This window comes from Marmota monax, unplaced genomic scaffold (genome assembly GCF_021218885.2).
Source record: "Marmota monax isolate L192 unplaced genomic scaffold, Marmota_monax_Labrador192_F-V1.1 WCK01_AAM20220418_F8-fsc00193, whole genome shotgun sequence".
NCBI classification, from domain to species: Eukaryota; Metazoa; Chordata; class Mammalia; order Rodentia; family Sciuridae; genus Marmota; species Marmota monax.
In genome coordinates, this window is record NW_026695203.1 from 2,386,498 (window position 1) to 2,402,633 (window position 16,136).

General features: G+C 38.1%; 1 protein-coding gene across 2 annotated transcripts in view; it reads left to right on the forward strand.

Annotated features, from left to right (window-relative positions):
• The window catches only part of Cul1 (cullin 1), an 82,088-nt gene that overhangs the window by 1,066 nt on the left and 64,886 nt on the right, over positions 1–16,136 (forward strand). The window lies entirely within an intron of this gene.

Here is a 16,136-nt window from a genome sequence, read left to right on the forward strand (position 1 = left end):
CACCTTCATTCCCAGGCCTGGGAGGCCCCTCTTTCTGTCACCTGTGTAATGCGGTGCAGTGTAGACCTAATTCGGATTGGAATGCTTTTACACGTTCCCCAGAGATTAATCTCCAAAGTTAAGAGGTTTCCCACTAGCTCTGCCCCAAAGAGGATTCGCTTTTCCCTCTGGGTCACTATTGTTGCTTTTAGTTCCTAGTAGGGGTTAGTGGTAAAGGCACAAGTACTGAATTGCAGTCAACGTACCCAAGTATTTGCTCTGTAATTGCTCTTTCCTGTAGGGGCATTAAAATAGTTAAGAGGGGAGTAAATGGTCAGGCAGTTTTCGAAAGCGCTTATACTTTTTAAGTCATGAGCTGCTCGCTCATGAACCTAAGCATACCGTTTTAACTTTAGCACTTCGTTTTGAGGGGTACGCGAGAATTTAACGGATTTTCTGATGTCCCAGGGTTTTATGTATTTTATGTAGCACAGTCCTACTTGATATTTAAAAAGTAAAACCCACTACTAAAGTAGGATATGATTTTTTTTTTTTTTTAAGGTTTAGGGATATTAGAAAACTCTTCCTTGACCATTCCATTTGTTGCTTTCCAGGGCAAGTGGAGATAATGGCATTGAATTTCAAATTCCCAAGCCTGCAAACACAAGACTGGCTTGCTTTAACTCTTATTATGCCCATTTTTGGAGGTTTCAGGAGAGTGCTCATTTAGTTTGAGAGGGATGGCTGAGTTGCTTTCTAAAAATGTTAAAAAAATTTTTTTCTTATTGGCATCATCTTTTAAAAACTATTTTGCAACCAGTTTTAGATACACTATGGTTTTTCCACCAGTTTAGATGATCCACCCTCCCTCTTTGAGAGCACCTTGCTCATGTCCTCATAGGCCGAGACAAATGCCAAGAGCCTATTCTGCCCCACCTCCATACGTATTACTTGAACTCCTCTGCCCCTACTAAGTACTACCTTCCAGCTATAATTAACTTAGTCTTGATTGATAAGGAAGACTTATTTCCCATACACAATCCAGGCTGTGAATTCATTGAGAAAATAGGGGATATTCTTTACTTATTTTTGCACTCCCAGAGTAATATACCTCAGTATTGTTTTGTTTTGTTTTTTTGAATGAAGGAACTTTCTGGAATACTTCTAATTTAATCCCAATGTTTGGCCTTTTGCTCTGATTTTGCTACAGAAAACATAATTGCTGTATTTAAGATAGTTTAAAGTGCAAACTATTATTTATATGCTTTAAGTTTTTTTCGTTGTAGATGGATAGAATACCTTTATTTTATTTATTTTTATTTGGTGCTAAAGATCAAACCCAGTGCCTCACAGGAAGCACTCTGCCATTGAGCTACAGCCCCAGCCTCTATTATATGCTGCTTAAGAGAGAAGCATTTGTCACCTTTCTCATTTTCCACACTCCCTCTCCCTAGTATCTAGTTGAGTGCCCTAGGAGAATAATGTTCAGGTTTTCTTTAACTGTGGAAATCCAGGGAAGTGAGAAAAAAACAACTTGTAAAACTTTCACAAATTTGTTTTAAGGTATAGATTTTTACGTGTGTGTGTGTGTGTGTGTGTTTAAACAAAACACCCCCACTTCACCCCAAAGCCTTGCCTTGCCTTTGGAGCAAAGCAGTTTGGTAGTTGAGGTTCTTCCTTGTTGGGAAGGAGGCCAGCCCAGGGGTGTGACTAGTCTGCATGAAGTCCCACTGGGTCCTGAGGACCTTTTCATTCCCATTATACCCAGGGGCAGAAATGGTGTGCCTTCTCTTCAGCATGGAAAATTTAGGTTAATGTACTTTAAATTGAGGAGTTGTTTTTCATTCTTCAAATTTTAATAATTAGGGCCCTACATCTTTTGACTGTGTTTGTATTTCTTAAAGTTTCAACCCTCTAGCTTCCAAAGCATGGCCTTTCTGCCCTTTGCTATTGTCACTCTGGGAAAAGATGTCTTTTGGAGTCTAGTGGCTTCTTTTTGAACTGATCTTTTAGCTATGCCTGGAGAAAAGGGTGGTGGCCATTTATTTTAAAGACCAATACTAAATTTACCTTGCCTTTTAAAAATTATTGGTAGATTATCAGTAAGGTGGTTTTTTGTTTGTTTCAAAACCAAGAAATGAGCCTGTATAGTGGTGCAGGCCTGTAATCCCAAAGGCTCTGGAGGCTGAGGCAGGAGATTGTGAGTTCAAAGTCAGCCTCAGCAAAAGCGAGGCACTAAGCAACTCAGTGAGACCCTTTCTCAAAATAAAATACAAAATAGGGCTGGGGGTGTGGCTCATGGTCAAGTGCCCCTGAGTTCAATCCCTGGTATCCAAAAAAAAAAAAAAAAAAAGCCAAGAAATGAGCATTAAATGAAGAATTAAGTGAGTTTGGATAAAACCTTTAAGTTTATTATCAAGGACTTTAAGCTAGTAATAGGTACATTTACTAATGTACACTACATACTTATTATTGCAACACTTATGACTTCAATCTTTTATTCACACAGATTTTCTAGTGTCTAAAAAAACCTGCATGGGGAGGGTACTTATTTCTTTATTTTTGTTTGGGTGAAAAGACATAGAGTCTAGTTTGAGCCTAACTTTTCTGGGCCTGTATTTCCTCATTTGTAAAATGAAATAGCTTTTAATTGATACTTTTAAAGGTTTCTTTAGGCCCTCAGAGTATATGGATCCCATGGGAATGTCACAACTTTTTAACAGGAACAGCAACACTGGAAAAACTACCTCATAGAAGGTAATGTATCATATATACAGTTGACAAGCAGAGTTGTGACCCCTAGGTTTGATAGTCATTTTGATTGTTCCCTTGGGAAGCTCGAACCAGGTAGCATGGTTTTGCTCTCCCTGGCTTCCAGGCCATGCTTCTGCGTGATTGCGGTTCCCTTCCCTGAGCTTTGTGTCTCTTTTCCATCCTATAGCTGACAGTTCAAGGTTGCCATCTCTTGGAAGCTTGCCCATTAGGAGCCTTCCCAGGTTCCTGGGGTCCTGCCTGTTTTACTGTCTCAGCATTCACACTTCTGATAGTACTCGGTGATTTCTCCCTCTAGACTGCCCTGTAGGACAGGGATGGTGTGCCACGCGTCTGGCCCCTGTGCCTAGCGTGCATTTACTAATGTCAACATTTTTGTACATCCCTCACTTGAAATCTTTACAAAGCTCCATGAAGTTCAGGTACTATAGCTTAACCCTTTGTTTAGAATGTAGGAGCAGAGACTTCCGTGGTGGAGGCCAGGGCTGGAAAGGTGGTGAATTCCCAGTTAGAATGAAATAGTATCCCAGGGCTTGACCTTTAACAAGGGCTCCATCTGATTGATTTATAAGGTGGAAGTTGTTTTGTTAGATAATGAACTAAAATATTAACGATGATTTACCTTTAAAATGAAAATATTTGAAGGATTGATATCTGATCATCACTATGGAATTTATCATGTGGAGCAGACTATATCATAATAGTTTAGAAAACATGAAATGGGTGCAGCCATTTAAACACGGATAAAATGTGTCTGCTTTGGTGAAAGTATTTAAGACAGAAAAACAGTTATGATTTCAGGATGGTGAACTTGTGTGATTTAAAATGATTTTTTAAAAATATTTATTTTTTAGTTGTATTTGGACACAATACCTTTATTTTATTTATTTATTTTTATGTGGTGCTGAGGATCGAACCCAGGGCCTTGCACGTGCTAGGCAAGCCCTCTGCCGCTGAGCCACAACCCCAGCCCTAAAATGATTTTTTAAAATATTTAAAATACTTACAAAAGATAATAGGGTGAAGATAACATAACTGTAACATCAAAAGTAGAGACGGTAAAGGAGAAGATTCATTTGGCTACTTTAGAGTAATAAAACTTCCATAAGTTAAAATCCTATAAAAATTACAAGGCAAATAGCAAACTGAGAAAAAATAGTCACTTACAAGCAAATTTACTTTCCAAGCTATGAAAGGATGACTTATAAACCAATAAAATAGTCCCCTGCCTCCTGGAAAAAAAAGGGGGGAGGACTGGTAATTTATACAAGGAGCAGGAAACATGAAAAAAGTCTTCAGTTTTACCAGTAGTATTCCCCAAGATGCAGATCTGTGAGATACTAGGGTTCTTTGGAGGGAAAGGGGAGCAAAGATTAATAAAATAAGCCATATCTGTTGAGAATATGCAGAAATGAATCCAGTCATTGCTAGAAAGAGTAATCGAATAGGATTTTTCAGGAGCAAAATATGCAAGAACAACTTGCATAAAAATATGTGTGTACCTTGAAATAGCTAATGTGCTTCTAAGGATTTAGTTAAGAAACTAAAAAGTGATTCATAGATTAGTAGTCTGTCCTGGGTATGCTATTGTTTAATATCTTCTTATGTGCTATTATGGATAATTTAATATTGTTTAGGTAAATCTTTGTATTTCCATAATACTATATTTAATGAGCATTTTATGAGTGCTATAAGGTACCATATGTAATAAAATTTTTTTAGCATCTGATTATATCTTTGAGCATTGGGATTATGGGCTGTTTTTATTTTTTCCTCCAATTTTCTACAGTGCAGATGTATTTATGATACAGTAGACAGATTTTTCTTTTGCATTTCGAAGTATCAAACCTAGGGCTTTGCATATGTTAGACAGGTGCTCCACCTCTGAACTACATCCCCAGAAAGGTTGGGTAATTCAAAATGGAAATCCCAAGAAAACAGAAGCAGAGGGACCACTGGCAAGGCAGAGCTTCTGCTTGTTAATGCTGGCTGCACATGGTGCTTGCTTTACCTGTAGTTGCTCCTGTGTGCTGTACAGGTGACATGTCTGACCTGGTAGCCTGTGGTTCTGGTGGTCAGGTTTGCCTTTGTCTTCCCATTCATTTCTCATATTGCAATCCTTCAGTACTTAGGTACCCTTCACTAGGTTGTCTTAATACAATGAAATTCATTTACATTTTGATAGATTTACTTAAGATAAGGATGGGGATAAAGATCAGAGGTGGATCATCCCTGGGTTCAATCCCCAATGCCATTTTTAAAAAGAGATTAGGTGTTGATTAGTTGCCTTTGGAATGGAAGTTTCCTTTTCTTAGGTACATTGTGACCTTCCTATCCTTTTTGCTTCCTAGTGATAGGACATGCATTTTAAATGGAACATTTAAAGTTGATGTCATTATGTTTAAGAATATAAAGTTGCTAAAAATTAGAAAGTTAATTACTTTGGCATAGTTCTGTAGCTTGTAAATTGGAAAGGTCACTATTGATTATCTTAAGAATGCTACTCTAGATGGCTTAAATTAGGAATACTGTTGGAATTATGGAAAATAGGCTTACAGCATTGTCACCAAATTGGGGGGGGGGGATGCCTTTGCCACATAGAAATTTTATACTAAATAATTATACCTGCCTCAGGGGATGTCAAGTCAGGGTGTGGGAAGAAGGAAAAAGAGCTCAAATCTCTCTTCCTGTGAGATGGAAGGAGGTCTGCTCTGGTCAGAAAGGTTAGGAATCCTGCATGAGATGAATAAAGTACAGACCAGACTCCGCAATCCAAAGTGAGATTGCAGGCATAGATGCAAAGGCTAGGCCATTTCCTCCTCCCCAAACCCCAAGTGTATCTTTGGGAACTAGGAGAGATACAGCTTGGGGGAGGGTGAGAAAGGAAAAAATCCAGGGTGATTTCTGATTTCCCCATTTTAAAGATTAAAAATCTTTAAAAGATTAATGATTGGATATGATGGAGCATATCTATAATCCCAGTGACTCAGGAGGCTGAGGCAGGTGGATCACAAGTTCAAGTCCAGCCTCAATAATTTAGACTCAGAAATAAAAAGGGATGGGGGTATAGATCAGAGGTGGATCATCCCTGGGTTCAATCCCCAATGCCATTTTTAAAAGGAAAGAAAAATTCAAAGAAAATTTACTTGCAGATTCTTCCTTCATATGATAACACTTAGTGGAGTGTTCAGCACTGAGTGCTCCCTGAAGACCCACTGACCATGTTTTTGTTACTTAGTAGCTGCTGGCTATCCACTTTCTGCTGCTCTTAAATGCCTTATATTGAACAGAATTCCATCTTTGCTGTCCTGATTGAAAGTAGATTTTGACATGCAGCATAGGAGTGTATTATGACATTAGTTATCAGGTCGACTACTGAATTTGAGTGTTTTGTATTTGACATGTTGATGAAAGTCTACCTGGGCACCTGATACGGAGAGGAGGTTGCTTCCAACAAGTGACCCAAGAGAGATAAAAGGGAAGGCAGGCCTAGGGATTCTGGAACAGTTTTGCCTGAAGTTCATCTTTTCAGTAGTAGCTTTGTTTGTGTCCTAAGTATAGGTGACTTTGCCCTGTACAGGGTTTTTTTGTTGTTGTTTTGTTTTGTTTTAATATATATGATCTCTTTGAACATTAGGAAGCTTTGGTTTATTTGTTTTGCTTTGCTATCATTTTTACAATAAAGGAGCTCTGCTGTATCACTCTACATGTTACTGTGTTTTCAGGATTTTTATTTATTTTCTTAAATTAGAGTTTGTCCCTGTAAGGTATAAGAATTGGAGGGAAGATCTGTGAATAAATTTAGGTAATGCTGGTTTGCATCAGTCTTTAATATGTTAATGTGCATTGACAGACTGAGTTGCTGAGGCTGGCCTAGAACTTGGAATCCTCCTGCCTCAGCCTCTGGAGTAACTGGAATTATAGACATGTTCCACCATACCCATCTTACTCCCAACATGTTAAAAGAACATGTTTTGTAGAGCACATATAGATTTTCAATCAGAATGTGGGAAAATCATGTGCTTTTACAGTCAAGATTTGGTATATAGTAATTTTTAAAAATATATATATATTTTAAATTGTTGCTGGACTTTTATTTTATTTATTATATGTAGTGCTGAGAATCGAACCCAGTGCCTCACACGTGCTAGGCAAGCGCTCTACCTCTGAGCTACAACCCCAGCCCAAGATTTGTGTTCATTTTTTTCTGTCTTTGATGAAGCATGATGAGCATGTGGAAGCTCTTCTGTTCTTTGTAGCACAGTGTGTATGAGCCTTGGAGGTCAGGATCCCAGTGAAAAACTGTTGTAGATTTAGTTGTCAGGAAGAGATTTTTGCTTGACTTTAGATTTTGTCTCAATCCTAAATTCTAGCTGCTGTTAAAGGAAGTATCTTAAACATTTTTTAAAAGCATATTCATCAGCATTAATCCATAATTAGTACTGAGAAAACAAGAAAATTAAAGCCTGTGTTCATCATATTTTATTGGTAGTATCAAATATTGAGAGAACTTCTTAAACCTGGAAAATACTGGTTTGTAACAGTAACTACAGACATTTCAGATTCTCTTTTTCTTTAAAAGTCTAGGGGCTGGGGGCATAGCTCAGTGGCATAGCACTTTCCTAGGCATTAGGTCTTGTGTATGGTCTCCAGCACAATAAAAGAGTCTAGAAACATTAAGTTTTAAAGGTATCTTGGTACTTCTTTCTCGTAAAGTACTCTTAGGTGCTTTCCTGACACATTAGGTTGGTTTGTCTGCATTTTAATCTCGGTGGCCTTCAGAGGGTGATTACTGCTCACATGATATGTTAGGTCAGATTGGTTTGGGAAGTGTAACCAGGTCACTTTCTAGAACATTCTGTGCCCTCTAGAGAGGGGTTGTAACATACACCCGTTCTCCATGTTCTATGCCAGATCACGTTTTTTTTTTTTCCCTTGGGTGATCTGTGGACATGAGGGCTCAGTGGGGAATCCTTGCTGCAGTCTTGTTTTCCTGGTGGGGGTTTGCTAGCTCTCTTGGACTTGATCCTGTTGTACTTCTGTTCTGTGGCTTTCAGTTTTATTTAGGTTGGGCAGCTTGAGTAGAGATCCTTCCCTCCTGCTCACTGCCTTCAGGGCTTTCCCCTTAGGCTAACCTGCCCTTACTACCTTCAGCCTGCCCCAGACTGCTCTCTTTAGCTTGTTCCCTCAGCCCCCTCCAGCTTTCTGTGTCTAGCACTGTAGCTAGACACAGGCCTAAAACTTTGTTCTTTCTTGTTCGTATTCAGTAGCTACCAGATCTTATTAGCTCTTGATTCAGGTTTCACCCTGTTGTCAGCGGCTTCAGTATGCTCTGTGCCCCCAGCCTGGTGTATCACCTGTGTTGATGCAGGACCTGCCGTGGCTCCCTGGCCCACACAGTCTCCAGGGCAGGTGCGGAGCCACCATGGCCTGGTTGAGTGGACGGTGCTCGGTGTCTCAGTCCTTCACCACAGCAATCCCTTCCATTTTTAACTTGCTGCTTTTTTTTTTCTTTTCTTTTTAACTGGCTCTACTACACTTCTTGCCTGAAAGTAGCTGGCATTGGTTCTGCTATTTCTCTCCATCTTTGTTCTTCAAACTTGCTTTACGATTTTGGAGAACAAAAGATTAAATAATTTCAATAAAGCAATCAATTTGTGGAAATTCTGTTAACTAGGATTGTACCATAGTATATAAAAGTATTGAAACTTTCTTTTGCTAAAGCTGATCCATGAAAAATTTTGATTAAAGAATTTATAGATTATTAGAATCATTTTGAAAGTATAATGTGTCAGATGTCTTCTCTGCTTTTTATGGTAGATACAAAGGTGAGTGTATGTGTATGTATATATATATAAATAAATATATATATATATACACATATATATATACACACACAAAGGTGAGTGTATATGTATATATATATATATCTGTGACACTAGTTCCCATAATAGTTGCAGGAAAAGTGATTTGAAAAAAAAATTTGATAACTCCCTTGACAACAGTGAATGAAACTGCAGTTTTATTTTATTATCAGCATTATCTTTAAAATTTTCTGGTGCTGGGGTGGCACTCAGGGCCTTATGCATGCTAGGCAAGCAGTCTACCACCGAGCTATATCCCCAGCTGTAGTTTTTCTTAAAAAGGAGATCCTCCTGCCAAGTGCAGAGGATTTATTTGTTTGATTGACAGTCTAGTGTAAAGTAAAGTGACCACAAGACTTTGTGTGTGTGTGTATGTGAGATTTGGGGGAAAATTAGTCCTAAAATGTACTAAGTAACTAGCACACTTTATTTTTTCTTTATTTGTAATTTTTAGAAGTTGATTTATTTGCAGTTTTGATATGTCACATTTATCTTAGAAAATTGAATCATGTTTCCTCTAATATGTCTGTTAATGTGAGTTTTTGATTTTATTAAAACTATGGAAAAATAATGTATTTTGTGATTGGGTGGATTTTGGTGTTCTTTTTTTTTTTTTGGTACTAGGATTGAACTCAGGGGCACTTGACCACTGAGCCACATCCCCAGCCCCATTTATTTAGAGACAGGGTCTCACAAAGTTGCTTAGCACCTCGCTTTTGCTGAGGCTGACTTTGAATTCAGTCTCCTGCCTCAGCCTTCTGAGCCACTGGGATTACAGGCCTGTGCCACCACGCCTGGCTTGGTGTTTTTTCTTTTTCTTTCTTTCTTTTTTTTTTTTAATACTGGCTTGGTGTTTTTTCTTTTTTCTTTAATATTTATTTTTTAGTTTTCAGTGGTCACAACATTCTTATTTTATTTTTATGTGTTGCTGAGGATTGAACTCAGAGCCCCACGCATGCCAGGCGAGTGCGCTACTGCTTGAGCCACATCCCCAGCCCCTTGGTGTTTTTTCTTTACTTTTAAAAACATTAACTATATTTTCAAATGGGAACATGAATGGTAATTTTCAAAGTAAGCTACTTGGAGTAAATAAGCTTGAAAGCCGTGCTTGAGAAAACACACTGTTAATGAAGTCGGTTATATGAATCCAAGAATACTGGCAGCCTTATGCAGACCCCCACACTAACCTTGAGCTGAACAGTAAAGCTGAATGACTGCTGCACCAATCATAGCCTGAGCAGTAATAGAAACTAGTGACATCTCCACAGTGGAGTGTTTTTTTTTACTTAAAATATGGATTTTGGTTTTTGTAGAGATGCAGAGGGGCTGCTTTTATATCTCTTCTGCCTCTGAACAATGCCCTTGCCTGGTTTCTGGTATGGCTGATGTTGGAAGGATCCCTTGAGCCTGGGAAACACAGCAAGACACCCTCCACACACCTCCCTATCACAAAAACAGAACAGCAACCATAACCCTCCCCCCCAACCTAAACGAAGGAACAACACCACTTTGATAGTTGCAGATAAGAACAAGTTGTACAGGCTGTGTGGGAATTTCAGGAGAAATCTTTGCAAGTAAAAAGATGCATCTCGATTAGGGGTGCTCAGTGCAAAAACTCAAGTAGAAAATGCTGGAGGCTTCCCTGATTCAAACCATCTCAGGCTTCACCAAATTTTCCCCTTTGAGATAGACATGACCAGATCTGTGTAGAAAGCAAGTTTGAATTAAAAGCCCCAAAGAACACCACTTTTTAATGAAAGCTGTCATCAAATGACATTTTCATGGGCTCAGAAGGTGTGTTCAGCTAGTCAGTTCATAGACTGCATTTAATCTAATTGTCTTTTGATATCCAGGTTTAAATACACAGTCTGGTTATGCGTCTCCTTACACCCTTTCCCTAGCATTTACAATGTCTGAAAATTTACAAAATTTACAAGTCAGGAAGGGATTTTCATCAAGACGGATTTGATTAAATGCAGCACTGACCGTGTACACAGAATGGGGGTAGGTGCAGGGTTGATAACAAGCTCTGTGTGAAGCCTGAGTTCTTCAGGACCATCACTAGTGCCTGGGAAATGTCTCACCTAACAGGGCTAGGTCTGACTTCAAAGCCTTCCTTCTGACTTCTCAGCCTTCCCTAGGATGGAGTGGTAAGTTGTCTGCAAGTCAAAAACCATTAAAGCTCAAATGAAATAAAGAGAATGGTAGATGTATACGTCCTTTTCAGCTAGTTTGTAGTGAAATGGGATGCAAGTTTCAACATTTGCTTAGCTAGGGAAAGTTGCTAATCAGAAATTTTTAACTTAGGATTAAATTATTTATCTTTTTTAAAATTTTATTTTTTTTAAATACATGGCAGCTGAATGCATTACAATTCTTATTACACATAGAGCACAATTTATCTTTTATATAAAGTGTGTTCATGCCAATTCATGTCTTTATACATGTACTTTTTTTTTGCATTACAATTCTTATTACACATTTATTTATACCAATTCATGTCTAGATAGGGAAGAGGGGAGAGAGGGAAAGGGAGGAGGTGGGGATTAGCAAGAATGGTGTAATGTGAATGTGATGGACATCATTATCCAAAGTAAATTATTTATCTTAGTGAAAAGAAAAGTAATGGAAAAGTTTTGTGTTTTTTTTTTTTTTTTTTAATTGAAAATCCCATTGAGGTGATGAGCTTCTTGATCACTTCAAGATGTGCTAGCTTTCAAAATCTCTTTATGAAGCAGGTAGTTTCAAGGCCTAGCATCCACCAGCTGTGGGGTAAATGGGTCACGGCACAGGGAATTTTGGAAATTGGTTGAGAAGAATTGTGGGAACTATGAGTTGTAGTGAGTTTATATTTAAATAGTTGTCACAGCATCTGTGCATCCTTTGCTGAAGCAGTGGTCAAGCACACATCTGGCTGGGAGGAGAGGTGGGGAGAGACTTGCCAGTGGGGTATGCCAGGGATTGGGCCTCTGTGCACTAAGAGCACATCTGAGTCCCTGTCCTCAGTGGCCTGAAGATATTCCCTGGACTCTGCATCCTGGTCATCTTAGGATGAATATTTGTGCATTTGTTTGGCTGGGTTCTGGATCCTATGTGGCACCAAGACTGATGTGGCTTTTATAGTTAGTAGATTGAGTGCAGTAGTGGCTCACCCATCACTAGCCAGGAAGGACAGGGAGCAAGCGCTTTTCAAATACGCATTTCATGGTAGAATGATATCTATTTCAAATAGGTATTTTGTTGTAGAGTGAGTTCATGAGTGGTGTTTTGTCTTTGTTTTTTGTTTGGTTGTTTGGTTGTTTTTGGTACTGGGGATTGAGCCCAAGGGCACTTTACCATTGAGCCACATCTCCAGCCCATTTTTTATTGCTGAGGCTAGCTTTGGACTTGAATTCTCCTGCCTCAGCCTCCCAAGCAGCTGGGATTAAAGTGTGCACCACCACACCCAACTTGCATGAGTTTTTTTTTTTTTTTTTAAGAGAGAGAGAGAGAGAGAAAGAATTTTTTTAATATTTATTTTTTAGTTTTCGGCGGACACAACATCTTTGTATGTGGTGCTGAGGATTGAACCCGGGCACACATGCCAGGCGAGCGCGCTACCGCTTGAGCCACATCCCCAGCCCCCAACTTGCATGAGTTTTAAGATAGAATGATATTTTAAAGAAAATGTGATCTTTATCAGCTTCTTAAACTGGATCCTCAGATCTGTTAGAATGCAAAGGAATGCCCGCCTTCTGCTGATAGGAACATTTTGGTGGGAATTTTGGAGAATTACTACCTTAGTTTTATCCATTACCGAAGGTATTGTGAAGTTTTAGGCAATGTTAATTTATTTCATTTTGACTTAAAAAATAATAGTATTGTCCCCACTACAGAAAATTAAATACAGGCACAGAAGTTAAGAAATGTCAAGTTCCACAAACATGCATATATGTTTGCATATTAGGTGTTTGAAATAGTCTTTGTCACTCACGGTGATATGAGTAGTGGCCCTTAAGCTATTTCTGTATAAGAAATGTGGTTTTTTTTGTTTTGTTTTTGGTACCAGGGGTTGAACTTGGGGCACTTGACCACTGAATCACATCCCAAGCCCATTTTTTTGTATTTTATTTAAAGACAGGTCTCACTGAGTTGCTTAGCACCTTGCTGTTGCTGAGGCTGACTTTGAACTTGCAATCTTCCTGTCTCAGCCTCTTAAGCTGCTGGGATTACAGGCATGTGCCACCGCACCTGGCAAGAAATGTGTTTTTTAGGGTAACCCAGCACCAACGGTCAGAACTGAAAAGTCACAGGCTGAACATCCCTAATTTGAAAGGTTTAAATCCAAAAATACTCTAAAATCTAACATTATTTGATGTTTGAGGACCAACATTATGCCGCTAGTGGACAGTTCCACAGCTGACTTCACATGACTTGTCACAGTGAAAACATAGGTGCATTAAAAATACTATGTAAACGTGCCTTCAGTCTGTGTGTATAAAGTGTATATAAAACATAAATGAATTTCTGGTTTAGATTTGGTTCTCATCCACAAAATATATGACTGTATATATACAAATACTCCAAAATCTGAGATCTCTCTGGTCCCAAGCATTTTGGATAAGGGTTACTCAGCCTATAATACTTATTAACCTTGTTAGAGCCTATGGGTTTTTGTTTTTTTTTCCTATTTCAATTTTTTAAGACGTTCCAGTTGCCATTTGCTAATTTGGTTTTATGATCTACACAGTAATGGATTAAAGCCCTCTGTTCAAAAAACAAACATGGTATAAATAGATGATCAAATGTAATTCCGTTTCTTCTTGTTTTACAATGAATGAAAGTTCTTGGCAGTAAAATGCATACAAGTACCAATCTCCATCATTGAGGAAAAGCATTGCACTGGAACTGAGAATTGAAATCTAGTTCTCCACAGCTCCAAATAGTTTATTTGGACAAACTGGTTAATCTGTATAACACCTATCAGGTGTAATGTGCTCATAGTTTTTTGTACAGTTTTAGCTTTTACAGCAACTATACCAGCAATGCTTGTGGTACCCTACTTAGAAGTTCTGTAGTCATTAAAGTAGAAAAAAATAATAGATATTGACTGAATTAAAATTGTTACAAACAATTTTAAGACTTTGAGGGCTTTTTGTATATAGATTAAATTTTAAAAGGGTGATCTTCTGGGCTGGGGCTGTGTAGCTCAGTGGTTTGTGTAGCTGAGTGGTAGAGCGCTTGCCTAGCATGTGTGAGGCCTGGGTTTGATCCTCAGCACCACATAAAAATAAAGGTATTTGTGTCCAACTATAACTAAGAACAATTAAAAAGGGGCAGGGGCTTCTTCTATTAATTGTCCAGGTACCATGTCTAAGAGAATAAAAATTGTGGATTGGGGCTGTAGCTCAGTGATACAGCGCTTACCTAGTGTGCTGAGGACCTCGGTTTGATGCCTCGTGCTGCAAAAACAAATAGTGAAGGCCCTTAAAAAGCAAGAAAACAAGACCTGGGGATATAGCTCAGTTGGTAGAGTGCTTGCCTTGCATGTACAAGACCCTGGGTTCAATCCCCAGCAAGACACACACACACACACACACACACACACACACAGGGGCAAGACAGCAAAAACCAGAGAACAGAATTTGTTTTCTAATTCTTGAGGTGCTCATAGGAGAAAGTGAGAAAATTCATACTTGATCTATTTCTCATGATTGTAAAATGTGTGTGGGGGATTGAATTAAATTAGTGTGTGTAAGTATTTATATTATGTAATTAGAAGAACCAAAGATTGACAGCTAGAAGACCAATATATTAATTCATTTAGTAAATTTTAGTCTGCTAATTTCATAGCTCAGTTGGCTTTTAGAAAGTGGGAGAAACAGAGGAGATAACTGAAGTTTGAATTATATTTGCTCTTGTACTACCCCAGGATGTGGATCTTGGTTTTATTTAAGTCTTTAAAATGATCAGTATTAATAGTTTTCATGGCTTATTTGAATAATTTTATTCCTCTTAAATTTGTATTTAATGTAAACATTGTGGCCTTCCCTTTAGTAATATTATTCTAACTAGGCCAAGGGAAAATAAAATGCCAGGAGTTTTGGTATGTTTTTTGAAGTATCCTAAGAGATTTGAGTATGTCCCTAAAATATTTGGAGTACTTATCTGTGTTTCTAGAACACCTGTATTGGCCAAGACACCCACTATTGAGTGGAGAGGATTAAACTGTGAACAAGTTACCTGGGCACGAGCACAGAACAGGGGCCTGCAGATCAGAAGTATTGCTCCCATTAAATCTCTAGATTTTTCTACACAAAGAATGACCTTTACTGGTACATTTTCCAGTTGTACATAAAAAAGATATAAATGTAAAATCTACTTAGTAAAATATCCATTTTTTAAATAGCAATAATTATCAAGAAGCCTAATTTTGAATTAAGAAAACTAAGTATAATATTAAATACTGGCTTTTGTTTACTAATGTTTTCTAGCTTTTAAAATTGTAAGTGTGTATCATGAGTGCAAAATATAAAAGTCAAAAGTAAGCTGCTACTTTGATTTTTAAGGAGGGGTTTACAAATATTACAAGCATAATTATTCAGCATTTATGGCTTGTAATAGTCAACAAAAAATGGCCTTGTATTTAATGGGTTTTAACCATTTCCTGGTTAAAACCATGTTAGATGGATCCTTAAGAATTTTCTCCAACCCCTCTAGTGTTTACAAAGAAGCAAGCTACCACTGGGGGATTCCTGCTATGTACAAGGTATAGGACTGGATGTTTATGATGTCTCTAATATTAGTCTTTATACAGCAGTTCTGAGAATTCGGTACTTTGGTGTTTAATCCCCCAACCTTTTTAAAAAAAATTTTTTTATTTTTTTATATTTATTTTTTAGTTGGACACAATATCTTTACTTATTTATTTTTATGTGGTGCTGAGGATCGAACCCAGGGCCTTGCATGTGCTAGGCAAGCACTCTACCGCTGAGCCACAACCCCAGCCACCCCCCAACCTTTTTAAGGTATAATTGACAAAACTTGTTTATGATATATACATACCTTGACATATGTGTATTTTGTGAAATGATTAAATCAAGCTAATCACATATTTTTTTGTGGTGAGAACTTTGAAGGTTTACTGTTAGAACTTTTTGTTCCTTTTAAAGTAAGTTTCAAGTATATAGAACATTATTATTAACTACATTTGGTATGCTGTACAGTATATCTCCAGCACATTCATCCTGTGTAACTGAATTTTATACCTTTGACAGACATCTCCCCACTGCCACCCCTGTGTTTAATTTTTAAAGATTGCTTTAAAGTGAGTGAAGAGAATTAGGAACCTAGGTGAACCTGACTAACATGCTCACTTGTTTCAGATTCTTCCTATTTGTTTCTTCTCTACAGTGCATGGTATTGTTTTCTTGGTGCCATCTGAGTTGGGATCATCTTTTACTAGAAGTCGTAAGGAGCAGTAGGAAGCATGAACACACCTAGGCAGAATGTGGTCGACCCTGTTCCAGACTTTGAATTCAG